The sequence below is a fragment of the Myxocyprinus asiaticus genome, chromosome 12, assembly GCF_019703515.2.
Source record: "Myxocyprinus asiaticus isolate MX2 ecotype Aquarium Trade chromosome 12, UBuf_Myxa_2, whole genome shotgun sequence".
NCBI lineage: Eukaryota > Metazoa > Chordata > Actinopteri > Cypriniformes > Catostomidae > Myxocyprinus > Myxocyprinus asiaticus.
In genome coordinates, this window is record NC_059355.1 from 42,896,142 (window position 1) to 42,912,135 (window position 15,994).

Sequence of the window (15,994 nt, forward strand, 5' to 3'; positions counted from 1 at the left end):
AGAGAGAACACACGTGTGATCGCGGTATAAGCGGCCTTTATTGTTGCTTTGAGAAGAAACTTCCGAAGGAGACTTGTTAGAGACTTGGTTGAGACCAGCATGAGCGTGTTTACAAGTAAAGAAAGAAAGGAGAGTGGTTTATTAGCGACAGGAGATAACATTCACTTTACATTAGTGTGTGCCTCAGCCAGCAGTGACGAGCTGACCAATGGTATGAAGTAAACAGTGTTAAAATTGTGGCTAACACTTTACAATACGTTTCTGTAAGTCAACATGCAATAGCTAACATGAAATAACAACTAACAATACTTTTACAGCATTTATTAACCTTGATTAATGTTCAATTCTATCTATACATTAACATTGGGCATATGAACGAATGTTAATTAACAATGAAAAATAGTGTATATTTAAATGAAACATTAACCTAGATTAAAGGTGCACTCAGTAACGTTTGTGTCATCTTGGACTTACACTGACACCTAGCGGCTTGGATGCAGCATCATTTAAAATCAATAGATTTCAGTTTCAGATGCCATTGTAGAAATTTTGTATTTACAGTCAGCCATGATTACTTTAATTAATGAGTGAAAGTGTCATATAACAGGACAGTTATTGAGATTAAGCAAGTAGTATTGGGCTGATCTTGTGATTCTAACATGGCAGCTCCCATGTGCAGACCCTCTCCATGTAGAACAACAGCTTTTATAAGGTTACTGATATGACTGGAGTCTTCATTTTAATGTGAGTGGTCATGATTTCATACATATATTGCAAAATTACAATTCATGTCTTTAGGAGTTACACTTTTTTTAGTGAGGGAAAAAAAATTGCTTAGTGCACCTTTAATGTTTTAAAATAGTCATTGTAAATTCAATGTACCAAATGCATTAAATAATGTTTAATAATTTAACATTATTGTAAAGTGTTACCAAAACGTTGCATGTGTATGTGTAATCAGAAGACGCAAACAGAAATTGCAACCTAATAAATGTGTTGTTGTTGTTCAACAGAGGATACATATGACCTTATTTACCCTGCAGTTGTATATTCAACTTTAAATTGTGTATCTTAATGAATATGTATTTAAGCCTAGCATTATTTATTCATGTTCACAGGAACTTAGGTGAGCTACTGTTATTTCTGATGTTTATTATCGTTTCTTACCTTCATATTCATTGATGTAACTTCATATGTTGACATGTTGTTTATGGTGTTATTCTAACTAATAAGATGAATTTGTGTTATACATTTTTCTGTGTTGTAATTTCTTGCATTGATAGCTGTTCCTGAATGTTTCATGTATGTATGTTGTATGTGTGCACGGAGGAGACTGTGTGCAGAAGGGGTTCACTATTGTTTTAAGTGTGATTCTCTAAACAGTTACAGAGTGCATGGCGTGGCTGTGTCTGACAAACCCCTTCTGGAGTGATAACTTAATTTCGACTAAATCTGCAACCATGTTACCTATTCTGGAGTGTTTTTTATTTATTTATTTATTTATTTTTAATTTTTTTACTTTATACATTTTGTCTGTTTAATTTTAATGTTTATTAAAAAAAATATATATATATTTTTTTTTTTTTTGCTAGAAAATAACAAACCTACACAAATCTGGAATCTACACTTTATATTGACAATTTTGGTTACAGGGTTGCAAAAAAAAAAAAAAAAAAAAAAAAAAAAGAATTCTTACAAAATGAATAAAAGATAGAAAACAAGGTTATGAGCACTTCCTTTTACTGATAAATTGCTGAAAACATTATTTATTTATTTTTTTTTATTATTTCAGGGCCTATTTTTTAAAAGCTATATTCATGGAAGCACCAGTTCTTCATCACGGTCACTACTGTCCTTTGGGGTACAGTAAATAACTTTTCCTTCCATTTAGAGAAAATGCATAAAAGAAGCTGTGAAAAAAAATAAAAACAAACACAACTTAATTTACAACATTGAAAGTGTAAGTGTGAATGGAGCATGCTTGCTCTGTAAAAGCATATAATGATATCCATGGCACCAGAGATTCACTTCAAATGGCAGGCAAGGAGCTGGTTGTTTTCATTTAACCTCTACATGTGGCCCAAGCCTCTGGTGTCACAGACAAAAGGAAATGTATAATCTGGCAGGGTGAGATAGAATATGATCCAATTGGCAGTGTCAGGACAGCGAGTCATTGGCTGTAAGTCTGCTCAAAACCAGGTCTGAGCATGATGCTGGTGGGCTAGTTAAATGTGCTCATTTCACACACCATTTCACATGAGGCCCTTGTGCGTGTGTGTGTGCGTGTGTGTATGTGGGTTGGGGGGGGGGGGGGGGGTGAAGGGGGTCTGCTCAACGTGACATTGGTACTATTTACCAGAGACGACCGTCTCTGGAGGATTTTTTACTGGTGCATTGTGGACAGACTCTCTTAAATATCTTAGAGCTGTGGTTCTCAAACTGTGATACAAGCACATAACTTGCCCATGTTTTATTTCTAATTTCTGATCCATAAACAATTTCAATATATACAGTAGCTTTGTGCATCAAAACTTTTACGGTGTCAAAAAGCAGGTGCTTGACAAAAAAGGCAAGATATCATTCTGTAAGCATTTAGATGCTAGATTTAATGAATGCAGTCTTCAAGAGTGGCCTACTTTTGACTTAGAAATACTGCATTCAGCACTAAATTTTGAGCATGGTAGGGCTATTCATAATATAACCAGTCTGACAGAGGAATTCTAAGCACTTCTAGACAGACAAGAACATTTTTAGTTTTAGTTTTAATGAGTCAAACATACTGCCTTACATCTTTTGTGCTCAACAGAAGCAAGAAATTCATGTGGGTGTGGAACACATGAGAGTGAATAAATGATGACATAATTTTTATTTTTTGGGTGAACTATCTCCTTATGCTTGTGGTCAATTTGCTTAGTGCTGGAAAGAAAAATGAAAGGGTGGTACTGATTTGCACATGGTCTGTAAAGTTTGAGAACCCCCGAGAAATATACTGAATGTTGTTAAAAATCATTCTGTTTGAATCGTGTGGGTTGAGCTAATAGGGATCGTTGCACAGGGTAATTCATGCTATGTGGGAAGCAAGGGCAAAGATCAATACAACAGCACAAAATCTCCTCAGGTGGGTTAATGGTGAGTTTCACTCCAGAGGCAAAATTACAGTATGCGGTCAATCAGATAATGATAAATGGTTGTCAAATAACAAAAGGGTCTTTGCAAGGAAGACTGTGTAAGGAAATTGGAATTGACTTTGAGTTTCATGTTTAAAAAAAAAAAAAATTATGAAAATGCAATTATTTTGTTCAAATTCATTACAAATTACATTACCAGCATAGCAATTTGAGTGGGACGATGGATTGAAAAATGTACATACATTTTCAGAATTTCCCTTTTTGCATAAGTTACAGCATGCATTCAAACTGAAATGGACTCTACAAGTTTCCGCAAAACCTGATGATCCATGTTATCCATCACGATTTGACAATACTCCACAAAGCATCGTGTTTGCTTCAGTGGAAGCAAAGAAATCTGATATTTTGGATAAAGTAAATTTAACATGGTCAATGTCATAAATTTGCCTAGAATTAATAAGTGAACTAGGAATATTGCAGAATCGTAAATATTCCTTCGGTAACACTTTACAACATGGTTCCATTTGTTAGCATTAGTTAACAACATTAGTTAACATGAACTAACAATGAACAATTTTTTTTTATTATTTTTTTTTATCTTAGTTAATGTTAATTTCAACATACTAAAACATTTGCAAAATCAAAAGTAGAATATGTTAACATTAGTTAATGCACTATTGACTAACATAAACTAACAATGACCAATTGTATTTTTTTTAACTAACATTAACAAAGATTAATAATTGCTGTAATATATATATTGTTAATTGTTTGTTCATACGATTGGAACAGTATTTTAAAGTGTTACCATTCCTTCTTCAACATGAAAAAAACCTCCCAGAATTTCAATATGGTCTCAGACTTTTGAACCATTGTATTTATTTTCTTTCTTTCATTCATTAATTTATTCATTTGTTTGTTCGTTCGTTCATTCATTCATTCATTCAGCATGACAATTTGGGTTTGACATAGTATATAAAAGATTTTGCTTGTACAGATATAACTTCGACACAGAAAAAGTCCAAATATTTGAAGTGTAGCATATAATTCATTACCCATTTTTAATTTGCCTGTCATTTTTTTTCACAACTCACTGTTCTGCCACATGTCTAATGGCCATTTACACATCATTTATCATTGTGGGACTCCAAAAATATCTTTTTTTTTTTTTTTTTTTTTTCAAGCAAGTCCTAAATCAAGCTTGGATGTTGTTGAGTGAACAAATATGATTTAAAAGAACATTTAGAAAGAGAAGGGCTTTTGAGTGATCCACATGACTTGCATTCTGACGCCTAGGCAGATGCGGGCCTAATGAGTTGGCTCACACTAGAGAGGTGGACAATACCCCGCAAGCATCGCTCTGAAATGAAGCGATGCTGAGCGCAAGCTAGACTACAGAGTTCCCCGTTTCATACAGTCCATTGAGTTCCTCTAAGGGGGTACGATTTTGTAACACAGATCCTCTTACCCAAAACACTACACGGCCCATTTGTGGTAATAGAGCACATAGGAACGTTGCGGTTGATTGTGAGACACTGTCGGGAATGGCAACAAGGCTTGTTGTGCTGTTTCCCGGCAGTCTTCGAGCAGTTGGCCAGGGTCTTCTAAAGCAGATGGTCAGGACTGAGACACTCAATATGACCTAATATGTCTCATTACACACAGACACTTACACAATCATATCCCAAAACAATTAACTATGTATGACTTAAATAGACTGTAAAAAAAAATCTTGCTCTCGAAAGCTGAAGTTTCGCCACTGGCATCACCAAATGGAACTGCAAAAATAATTTCTGATCATTCCCGCATCTGCCATTGGTTAAATAAAATAGCTATTCCTGCCCCCAATTGATTAAGCCAATGTTGCTGTGTCAGGCTGGTTGGGAGGCTCAAACCAACAGAATTAATTTTTAATGGTGCCATAGAGACACAGTGTTTAAAATTTTGAAGGGAAATCAACCTTATAATCAATCTTATAGCTGATTCTTCAAATAAAGCAGGAATAGGAGAAAGACGAATTTACCTTAAAAGAAAAATAGTACCAACATTAAGTAGCATTCACAATCGCAACTCATTTTAGTCCCATAAAAAAGCCTTTTGACCAGGGCATGGAGGTCAAATTAATTCTTGAGAGCATCTTGACACATCCCAATTGTAATAGTTATTTTTCAAATCTATCACAACCTTTATTATATTAACATTAAATGGATAGTTCACCCAAAAAAATGTATTATCTAATCAGTTTACTCACCCTCATGCCATTTCAGATGTGTATGACTTTCTTTCTTCTGCTGAACACAAACAAAGGTTTTTAGAAGAATAGCTTAGCTCTTTCTGACTTTCAGATGTAAAAGTGAAAGTGGAGATTTAGAGTAAAAACAAAAAAGACTTAAATATTGTTCCGTTTCTTACCCACACCTATTATAGTGCTTCTGAAGATATAGATTTAACCACTGGAGTGGTATGGATTACTTTTATGTTTGCTTTCTGTGATTCTGTGCTACAAATGTCTGATCACCATTCACTTGCATTGTATGGACCTACAGAGCTGAGATATTCTACTAAAAATCTTTGTTTGTGTTCTGCTGAAGAAAGAAACTCATACATATCTGGGCTGGCATGAGGGTGAGTAAGTTATGAGAATTTTCATTTGTGGGTGAACTATCCCTTTAATCTGCAGTATATTACTTTGTTTACTATTGGCCAGATTTTGGAAAGGCTGTATTACCTACAAAAGTAGCCAAAAGAGTTCCTAATACGTTTGTAGCTATTTGACTATTGGCTAACATTAACCAATAGACTGCTCGGCAAAGGTGACACTAGCCGAAAAAGAAAGTAATTTCAGAGGTGGAGCAACTTATAACATTTTGATTAAAGATTACAAGACAAACATTATTATGCTGGCTTGTCTGTTATTCTACAGATTTGGTTTAGGGTTTTCCCAAAATCCCTAATCCAAGATGGGAAAATATCAATTGTAACTCCCTATAGAACTTTCATATTACATTATCCAAACTTGGCACAGACCTTCAGACTGTTCTAACTTTAGTTGCTATGTCTTTTCTAACTGATTGGACTCTGTAACAGAAAATCGAAAATCCCCAAAACCCCATAGACTTACATTGATGGAATGTTCAAATGGGCCAAGACTCGGTCATGGAATGTTCCTGATTTCAAAATCCAACTGTATTTATCTATTTATCTATCTAGCCTCACTCTAACAACTAGCTAAAGCACCCTAGCAACACCAAACAACCAGCCAGAACACCCTAGCAATGCCTAGCAACAAACCAAAACACCCTTACAATCAGCTAGAACAGCCTAGCAACACCTTGCAACCAGCTAGGACAGCCTGGTAATGCCTAACACCCAATCGGAACACCTTAGCAACCACTTAGTAAAGCATTTTCTGTCTGTCTGTATGATTGTAAGGCCTGTACTGTACAACCTTAAAACTTTTAAAACAACTCTAAACAAGGCTTTGTCAAGCCAACAAGAAAGTTTGACTTGACAAACTTCACCTATCTAGTTATTTGGGGAATAGCATGCACTGATGAAACATGCACAATAAGACCAGAACCATGTATTAAGAAAGTACATTCTGACTTGTAGCATAAACCTCGCTAAATTTACTAACAAACTTATTTATTTTTTCCTGACAGCCATTTTTTTTGCAGTGTATATCTTCACAGCTAATACTCTTCTGACTTAAGATGTCATGGTGCAGCTTACATCACTTTAAAAATGTAAAACCTGTTAATATAAGAGTAATGATCCTAATATAAAAGCTGCCATATCACAAGTCATAAGCAGGCTTTGAATTTCCACTGCCTGTGAAGGAAAAGTGAGAAATCGAGAGAGAGAGACAGTCTGCATCTGATTAAGCCATGCCACTCTGCACTGCACTGATGTACAAACCCAGGCGATGACCTGGTATAGGCTATCACACTACACTCAATACACTGTCTCCTCTTCGAGCCCTCTGTGCCAGAGGGTGTCATCAGATAATGTAGGCAGAAAATCCATAAGCAGGAGCCTCTGACACAGGACTAAATTGAGTAAGAATGTGTTTTTATGCTTAGTCAGTTGGTTTAAGTAATTAAGTTGTGATAAGAGTCAAACTTGCCCATAGGAAAGGGTTTTGATCTTAAAGAAGACTGCTCATTTGCCGGTGATGATAGCAACTTCAAAACTTGCTCAGAAGTAGAAAAATAAATTACAATAATCTTATCCACACACATAACAAAATTTTCCCTATCCAAACCAGGCAAACTAGATCTGTGATATGACATTCATATATATATATATATATATATATATATATATATATATATATACACTATATTGCCAAAAGTATTCACTCATCTGCCTTTAGACGCATATGAACTTAAGTGACATCCCGTTCTTAATCCATAGGGTTTAATATGACGTCGGCCCACCCTTTGCATCTATAACAGCTTCAACTCTTCTGGGAAGGCTTTCCACAAGGTTTAGGAGTGTGTTTATGGGAATTTTTGACCATTCTTCCAGAAGCGCATTTGTGAGGTCAGACACTGATGTTGGACGAGAAGGCCTGGCTCGCAGTCTTCGCTCTAATTCATCCCAAAGGTGCTCTATCGGGTTGAGGTCAGGACTCTGTGCAGGCCAGTCAAGTTCTTCCACACCAAACTCGCTCATCCATGTCTTTATGGACCTTGCTTTGTGCACTGGTGCGCAGTCATGTTGGAACAGGAAGGAGCCATCCCCAAACTGTTCCCACAAAGTTGGGAGCATGGAATTGTCCAAAATCTCTTGGTATGCTGAAGCATTCAGAGTTCCTTTCACTGGAACTAAGGGGCCAAGCCCAGCTCCTGAAAAACAACCCCACACCATAATCCCCCCTCCACCAAACTTCACAGTTGGCACAATGCAGTCAGACAAGTACCGTTCTCCTGGCAACCGCCAAACCCAGACTCGTCCATCAGATTGCCAGATGGAGAAGCGTGATTCGTCACTCCAGAGAACGCGTCTCCACTGCCCTAGAGTCCAGTGGCGGCGTGCTTTACACCACTGCATCCGATGCTTTGCATTGCACTTGGTGATGTATGGCTTGGATGCAGCTGCTCGGCCATGGAAACCCATTCCATGAAGCTCTCTACGCACTGTTCTTGAGCTAATCTGAAGGCCACATGAACTTTGGAGGTCTGTAGCGATTGACTCTGCAGAAAGTTGGCGACCTCTGTGCACTATGCGCCTCAGCATCCGCTGACCCCGCTCTGTCATTTTACGTGGCCTACCACTTCGTGGCTGAGTTGCTGTCATTCCCAGTCGCTTCCACTTTGTTATAATACCACTGACAGTTGACTGTGGAATATTTAGTAGCGAGGGAATTTCATGACTGGACTTGTTGCACAGGTGGCATCCTATCACAGTACCACACTGGAATTCACTGAGCTCCTGAGAGCGGCCCATTCTTTCACAAATGTTTGTAGAAGCAGTCTGCATGCCTAGGTGCTTCATTTTATACACCTGTGGCCATGGAAGTGATTGGAACACCTGAATTCAATTATTTGGATGGGTGAGCGAATACTTTTGGCAATATAGTGTATATATATATATATATATAAATCTGTAATCCAAGTAATGTATTTCATGTAAGTAATTACCTTAATTGAAAGTCAGTAACTGTTATCCAATTACAAGAATTTAAATTGTAATATGCACACTACTTTTTGACTAAAAAGTAATTATCTTACTATAACTAGTTACTTTGTAATCAGATTACACCCACCACTTCTCATAAGAAATCCCAAATAAAAGAGAAGCATTGCCCTTGCCAATTTAGCGCACACCACACATATATCAAGCAAAAATACCAAGGCTTTAGGAAAATAGGTGAAAATAAGTGGAAAATGTTGTTAGCCACCATGTTAAAATAAGTATTTTGATGTAAATAAACAGTCTTTGAGCATCTGTCAGCAATTGACGTGTATAGCAAATACTGTATATTCAGCAGTCAATAATTTGCAAATCATGGCAAACACATACAATGCATGCACTGTAGACATACGTATGTATGATATGATAATCATATAGATATTTCCCATATATACAGCTACTGTCTATACAACAGAAAGGTGATAACAGGTAAAGAAGCAAGAATATGACTTACTTAGCGTATTTAGTCTGTCTATGTTCTTTGCAGATTTCAATGGAGGTGAACAATGTTAACCAATAGAGGCTCTCAACAGGAGGAAACCCAGTGTCAAAAGCCATTTACAGAGCAAGAGTCCTACGAAAACTCATGAATAATGTATAAAACCTAGTATTGCTTCTATTTCTACTGAGCAGCACTTACACTAAGGCGCGTGATTGGACTCATAAGGAGTGCAAACATGCACTTCATCAACTGAGGTCATCAAGTTAGTGGAGAAAAGTTGCAATTTGTCTCAGGCCAAAAGTTCACAAGTTGGCACCACACCAGTTTTCTGAGTCCCTATTGCCATGATGGAAAAGTTCATTAGCTCATTCAATTATGTAATATAGCCATCTTGGCGGAGCCTGAAATCAGTAGTCCTTAGAGTTCCAAGCAAATGCTCTTCCCATTGCTCTAAAAGCTTGCCCGGCCTAATGAAGTCTAAAGAAGTGACTTCATACTGCAATAGCTTATACTTATATACCGACAGGCCTGTTTCTCTAATACACACCCTTACTCTTTCTTCAGCAGGCCCTGGTCATGCTAGTGATGGGCACCAGTAGATGTTCTCCAACCAAAGGCCCCAGAAACCTCTTGTTTTAGTGGCAAAACACTGAAATGCAGTACACTGCTTTATGATGAATGATTTTGTTGCACTCTTACAAAGACCTAGGGAATGAGTCATTGGTGCGACAGCCTCTCTTCTCCTCAAAAGTCAATGCACTCCATCAGATATCATTGTAGCACATCATGTACGTAAGTGTCTACTTTTGTACTACACAGCTGACTCATTAGATCTGACAATACAGTGTTACATGGTATTGTAGTACAAAGTTACAAGCCGTTGCACAGACTTCTCAATCTCGTTTATTATTTGAACAAGTGTGTCATTGTACAAGTAACGGACAGTTTCCAGTAGTTATAACAGCCACAATCCTGCAATAATAACTATTTTAAAGGAAAACAACCAATGGTAGGAAGGCATTTGGAATAGTTCAAACAACCCCATATAAAATGTCTTATAAACAAGCACATATGGTCCAGAGGGCCTCAAGGTTTAACATCTGTAAGGCTGATTACATCTTCCTCCAGAGCTCCACAGGCTGCATGTACTCATACTTCAGTGGCTGCAATTGACCAAGAGACTCCATATGTCAGACAGAATTAGCTTTAGAAATATTTTATATATATATATATATATATATATATATATATATATATATATATATATATATATATATATATATATATATTTAATATTTTCCCTGTGGGCATACCCATCTATTGAACTTTTATACATATTTTACCATAGTTATCACTGAAATAAAAACACTGAAATTTGACAGGTGATTAGCCTACCATGTGAATCAATGCATATCCATTCGCTCTTACGTAGAGGCGTTGATGCAAAACACTCAAACCTGTTGTTTTAAAGAAAAGCGATAGCCAGAACTTCATATTACTGGGCTATATTCACTATATTCGCAGACTGGAGCAATTCACAAAATCGACATATATGATACATCGCAAAAAGTCTCAACGAATCCGATTCGCCACAGAAGATTATTATAAGATAATTGAACATCGTGCCGTAACGCACTGCTGTTAAATATTTGTTTCAATTAAGCCATTCTCTTTTAAATTTATCATAGATCTCCCGCTGTTTCTATACGAAATACCAGAAAATATTGATATAACATCAACAACAATCAACAACAATCAAGCGTGCATGCTTTTTTCGCAGGGAATCCGCGAGTGATGTTCAAAGTTGACCCATTTCCACGCACTTACCGTTCTTCTATCTGCCGCTTCTGTTGCCAGACATCTCCTGCATGTTCACCTCAACAGATTTTTGGGTACGATGGCCCCCCAATTCGCCAAGCTCCATTCCCCGCGTACGAAAAATCAGAAGGAAATCTCCGATCGCGCGATGCCAAGTGGAAAAAGCTGTTGCGCTGTCCAGCGAAAGTGGTGCTGAAACGCTCTCAAAGCCAAAGTACTTTCCATTCCTCCAAGTCGTCTCCGTGTCCATTCATTGAATATTGCGAAATGTTGTTCATCTTGTGCTATGAGCTCATTCCTGAAGTGAGGCACCGCACTGAGGATAATTGGAGACACCAGCCCCAAAGCAAAGCACGGCTGAGATGTCGGCAGTGCTCTTCAGTCGAAGCAGAGCGTTCAACGCCCACATACCCCACTCTATTTGATCACACACACACATACACACACACTGATGAAAGAGCTTTACTGAAGCTCACTAAGGAAGCCCTAACAAAATGATTCATTTCTTTAATAAATATATCTGGATAGATTACAGAAATGCGGGGTCTCATAAGCATATTTAGAAAGATTGTTTTAATAAAGCCTACAGCCTTGTCAAAAAATTCCAAAAGGAATGCTAATGTAATTTGGAACCAATCCTAATGGGATTAAACAAGAATACTCTTCCTAGTAGATCCTAGTGGATAAACTAAAATGCCTTTTTTATTATTTCTTTCAGAATTTCAGTTTCAGTAGGATCTTATTTGATTCTTAAAAGAATTGTGCTTGATCCCCTTAGGACTGGTTCCAAATTATGATCGAGATTCCATTAGCACTCCTTTTAAGGTTTTTTGACCGGGGGAGAGAAGGTTCTTCTTTTTAAGTTTATATATATATATATATGTATATATATATATATATATATATATATATATATATATATATATATATATATATATATATATATACACTGCATTCTTTACTTTTTGAAGGAAAGTACTGGGTTATATAATGTGCTCAAAATAAAATATGGTTCTAAAAAATAAAACAGACATAGTGAAATACATTTTTAAACAGTGGAAATGTCCTGGAGACTATCTTTTTGTACATGTAAGATGCATAAAATATATTCCAAAAAGATTCAGGGCATTGATAGCCACTGTGCACTGAGCCAAAGAGGCTTTAAAAATGCAAAATGTCTCAAAGGACACTTTTTTGGAATGCTAAATTTATCCATTTATGTTGCTGGTGTTGCAGGACAAATTTAGTCTCAAAGCACATCAGTACAAAACTGGGTTTGAATAAAAGGCAGGCAGCATCTCCATTCGAATGGTAGTGCTGCATTTGAGCATTCTCCCAGAACATCTTAATAGTAATTCTTGAATCTAATTTATTCAGATCCATGCATTTGACTCCAGTGTCTTCTAAACCATTTCCCCAAGGGATTATGATGATAAAATCCCTCTAATGTAGTATGCAAGATATATTGATAGCTTACAAATGTTCACCTCTGCAGCTTGTTGCTCACATTGTTCTTAAAGCAGCAGTTTTATGTTAAATCCTCTTCGTAGGTCAGTCAATGGATCAGTTGGACTTTGATCATTTCTGATTTGTATTTATTAATTTATTAATTAATGATCAGTAGACATTTACAGAAGAGTTGCAGGCACCATGGGTCTTATTTGTATTTGTATTATTATTTTATAGTATGTAATGATGTGGAGATTTTTTTTTATTATTATTTTTTATTTAATTATAACATATTTTAACAAGATTTGTCAGTAATAGTGCACGTTGTTTTGTTTTTGAATTTTTGTTATTTTAGCTTTACAGTAAATGCATTACTTACAAAAGCTTTTTCTTAGTTGCTTATTTTATGTATTTGTCATTCATTCTTGCAATGTATTGTCTCTTTTTCTGTATTTTGTGCCATATAAACTGTGTTTTTGGTAAATGTGTTGTATGAGGATATTTGGCATTATCTTTTGTCCCATTCAGCTATAAATTAATGTTCTGAGAGTTATCTGGGGCAATTTATTATCAGATGCAGTCAATGGTGATTCTCCAGTTAAGTATAATGCTGTCCAAATTTATGTGCTTTATTGGTGTTATGGGAAATCTCAGCCAAAACGGTGTACTCTGCTGTTGACAATATGAATGGTACAACATCACACCCTTGTGGAGAGAAAGTGAGCTCTTACTGCCAATATTAATTTTTTATTGCCGTTTCTGCACCAGAACAGAAAGTGTAATTTTATCTATTTTGTTTTGTAATACATGTATAATAAAAACTGTTGTGTCTGTCTCTGAACACACACAAACAAAATATATATAATAATCAGGATTTAAAATTAAAACAAAGTATTTTACTGCACTGCATCACAACAACTTTGTTAAATGTGGAAATACAAAGCTCCCTTTATGCAGTGCCTTTCCGTCTCCTAATTTTGCCCCATAGTATGCTAAAAATCATTAGAGTGTGTTCAGAGTGTCCTGAAGCACTGCAATGATTGTAAACTACTACCACAAAAGTATCCCATACAGAGCTTAATTTATTTAACTCCAGCATTAATGCTTTGTCCCCATCGGATAGAGCCCATTTTGCCTTGGTGTCTGGCCAACCAGCTTTACTGCCCAGACACCAAGCTGCCAAGCCACTGCAGGAGTGTTGGCCAGCCATCTACTGATAAACTTCTCAAGGTGGTAAATTGCAATTCTGCCAGTCTCTGCTCATGTTGGCACCATATCCTAACCAGCCATATATCATGGAAATGTTGGTACAGATCTTGTAGTTTTGCATTCATTTACACATGGCCTGTCAGCCACTTCTATGTATATGAAAGTAGACAGAGAACAGACAATAATGGGGAGATGCCAGATTAAAACTTTCACAGTTTCTACGAGCACCACCAGAATAATGACAGAACTTTCATATTTAGGTGAACTATCCAATTTAAAAGCTATTGTTAGAGTATCTATTTTAAACAGCAGTCTTTGTAGCAACTGCAAAACAAAGACCAAGAAGATACAGTAAATAAAGCAGGGAAAGAACAAAGAGATTAAATATAGTCATACTGTGTTTTTCAACAAGCTGCAAATGACAAAAATCAAAATGAAAGAAATATCCATGGCGTGGATTTGTTCTGTGAAAAAAAATTCCGGTGACATTTTCATAAGCCTGGGATTTAGGTAGCAGATATTTGACCGAGGCAGCAATGAAGACAAATAGCTAGAAGATGAATCATGGGAAGGACCCCTTTAGAAAGAATAATTCACACTTAGCGAAGCTCAATGTGGACTACATTTATTAACTGACATTTAAATGTCTCTTGCTAATGTTATGTTAACCTGTACATCATCAGGCCTATATCGGGAGGGAATAAAACAAATGGCAAACAATAGTGATAGGAAGGATTAAGCCAAGCCAGACTGGTTAATTCAAAACAGTTTCAGTTAACTCTCTCTCACACACATGCAGCACATTTACATTCATAAATGATTATGAACGGTAAATCTTTTTCTGATGGCACAATAATCACCATGCAATTTAGTGACATCAGTCTGTGCCAGGGCTTACGACCGGGGGTCTTCTACGGAAGGGTGCAATAGAGCCTGTCCCTCCGGCCAAGATGAAGAAGGGGTTTTACAGCCCCTACTTCATCGTACTGAAGAATGGTGGTGGGTTGTGGCCAATCTTGGACCTGCGAGTACTGAACCGGGCCTTGCACAGACTCCCGTTCAAGATGCTGACGCAAAAATGCGTTTTAGCGAGCGTCCAGCATCAAGATTGGTTCGCGGCTGTAGACCTGAAGGACGCGTACTTCCACGTCTCGGTCTTACCTTGACACAGACCCTTCCTGCGGTTTGCTTTTGAGGGCTGGGCGTACCAGTACAAGGTCCTCCCCTTCGGCCTGCCCTTGTCCCCTCGCATCTTCACGAAGGTCGCAGAGGCAGCCCTTGCCCTGCTAAGGGAAGTGGGCGTCCGCATCCTCAATTATCTCGTGACTGGCTAATCCTAGCTCACTCTCGGGATGTGTTGTGTGCGCACAGGGACCTGGTGCTCACGCACCTCAGCCGACTGGGGCTTCTGGTCAACTGGGAAAAGAGCAAGCTCTCCCCGGTTCAGAGCATCTCTTTTCTCGGTTTGGAGTTGGACTCAGTCTCGATGACGGCACGCCTCACAAACAAGCATGCACAGTCAGTGCTGAACTGTCTGAAGGCGTTCAGACAGAAGACAGCGGTTCCACTGAAACATTTTCAGAGGCTCCTGGGGCATATGGCATCCTCAGCGGTGGCCACACCACTCGGGTTGATGCATATGAGACCACTTCAGCACTGGCTTCTGACTCGAGTCCCGAGATGGGCATGGCGCCACGGGACACATTGCGTGGTCATCACGTCAATCTGTCACCGCCTCTTCAGCCCTTGGACCGACCTTGCATTTCTAAAGGCAGGGGTTCCCTTAGAGCAGGTCTCTAGGTGCGTCGTGGTTACGACGGACGCCTCCAAGACGGGCTGGGGCACCGTATGCAATGGGCACACAGCTGCCAGCTCCCAGACTAGCCCGCGGCTGCGTTGGCACATCAACTGCCTCGAGTTGTTGGCAGTACTGCTCGCCCTGCGGAGGTTCTGTCCGTTGATCCAGGGCAAGCACGTGTTGGTCCGGATGGACAACACGGCGACAGTAGCGTACATCAACCGTCAAGGCAGTCTATGCTCCCGTTGCATGTCACAACTCGCCCGCCGTCTCCTCCTCTGGAGTCAACAGCACCTCGAGTCGCTGCGAGCCACTCACATCCTGGGCAAACTCAACACCGCAGCGGATGCGCTGTCATGACAGGTTACGCTCAGGGGAAAGTGGAGACTCCACCCCCAGGTGGTCCAGCTGATTTGGAGTCGATTCGGTCAAGCACAAATAGATCTGTTTGCT

General features: G+C 38.3%; 1 protein-coding gene across 2 annotated transcripts in view; it reads right to left on the reverse strand.

Moving 5' to 3' along the window:
* The window catches only part of LOC127449425 (metabotropic glutamate receptor 4-like), a 339,323-nt gene extending 327,971 nt beyond the window's left edge, over positions 1 to 11,352 (reverse strand). For both annotated transcript variants that reach the window (XM_051712836.1, XM_051712838.1), the window contains exon 1: positions 11,095 to 11,352. The gene's annotated coding sequence lies outside the window, so the exon portion shown is untranslated. The remainder of the gene's footprint in view (positions 1 to 11,094) is intronic.
* Positions 11,353 to 15,994: the final 4,642 nt, after the last annotated feature.